The following is a 1,445-nucleotide window of genomic DNA, read 5'->3' as shown; positions in this document are numbered from 1 at the left end:
AATTGAAGGGGGAGGGTGGGTTGCTTACAGGGAATGACTCAATCAAGGGGGGTGGGTGTTCATCGACAAACACAACAGTCACACCCTACCCTGGCCAGTGATGAAGCTCGTTTTCAAAGCTTCTCTGATGCGCATCGCTTCCTGGTGTGCTCTTCTAATCTCCCTGGTGTCTGGCTGCGCGTAATCAGCAGCCAGGTGATTTGCCTCAGCCTCCCACCCCGCCATAAAGGTCTCCCCCTTACTCTCACAGAGATTGTGAAGAACACAGCAAGCAGCAATAACATAGGGGACATTGGTTTGGCTGAGGTCTGAGCGAGTCAGTAATGTGCGCCAGCGCGCCTTTAAACGGCCAAAGGCACATTCCACCACCATTCTGCACTTGCTCAGCCTGTAGTTGAACAGCTAATGACCACCGTCCAGGCTGCCTGTGTATGGCTTCATGAGCCATGGCATCAAGGGGTAGGCTGGGTCCCCCAGGATAACGACAGGCATTTCAACATCCCCAACTGTTATTTTCTGGTCTGGGAAGTAATTCCCTTGCTGCAGCCGTTTAAACGGAGTAGTGCTTCTGAAGACGCGCGCGTCATGAACCCTCCCTGGCCATCCCACGTGGATGTTGGTGAAACGTCCCTTGTGATCCACCAGTGCTTGCAGCACCATTGAAAAGTACCCCTTGCGGTTTACGTACTGGGTGCCCTGGCGCTCCGGTGCCAAGATAGGGATATGGGTTCCATCTATCGCCCCCCCACAGTTAGGGAATCCATTGCAGCAAAGCCATCCACTATGGCCTGCACATTTCCCAGAGTCACAACCTTTCGTAGCAGCAGCTTAATGATTGCTTTGGCTTCTTGCATCACAGCAGCCCCCACAGTAGATTTTCCAACTCCAAATTGATTCCCGACTGACTGGTAGCTGTCTGGCGTTGCAAGCTTCCAGAGGGCTATCGCCACTCGCTTCTCCACTGTGAGGGCTGTTCTCATCTTGGTATTATGGCGTTTCAGGGCAGGGGAAAGCAAGTCACAAAGTTCCATGAAAGTGCCCTTATGCATGCGAAAGTTTCACAGCCACTGCGAATCGTCCCAAACCTGCAACACAATGCGGTCCCACCAGTCTGTGCTTGTTTCCCGGGCCCAAAATCCGCGTTCAATGGCTAGAACCTGCCCCATTACCATCAGAATCTCCAAAGCGCAGGGGCCCGCGGTTTGAGAGAATTCTGTGTCCATGTCCTCATCACTGTCATCGCCGCGCTGCCGTAGCCGCCTCCTCCTCGCCTGGCTTTGCAGGTCCTGGTTCACCATAGACTGCATGAGAATGCGCGAGGTGTTTTAGATGTCCACGATTGCGGTATTGAGCTGAGCAGGGTCCATGCTTGCTGTGCTATGGCGTCTGCACAGTTCACCCAGGAGAAAAGGCGTGAAACGGTTGTCTGCTGCTTTCACGGAGGG

Source organism: Mauremys mutica, unplaced genomic scaffold (assembly GCF_020497125.1).
Source record: "Mauremys mutica isolate MM-2020 ecotype Southern unplaced genomic scaffold, ASM2049712v1 000675F_np12_subseq_154847:218410_obj, whole genome shotgun sequence".
NCBI classification, from domain to species: domain Eukaryota; kingdom Metazoa; phylum Chordata; order Testudines; family Geoemydidae; genus Mauremys; species Mauremys mutica.
This window is presented reverse-complemented; position numbering follows the sequence as displayed.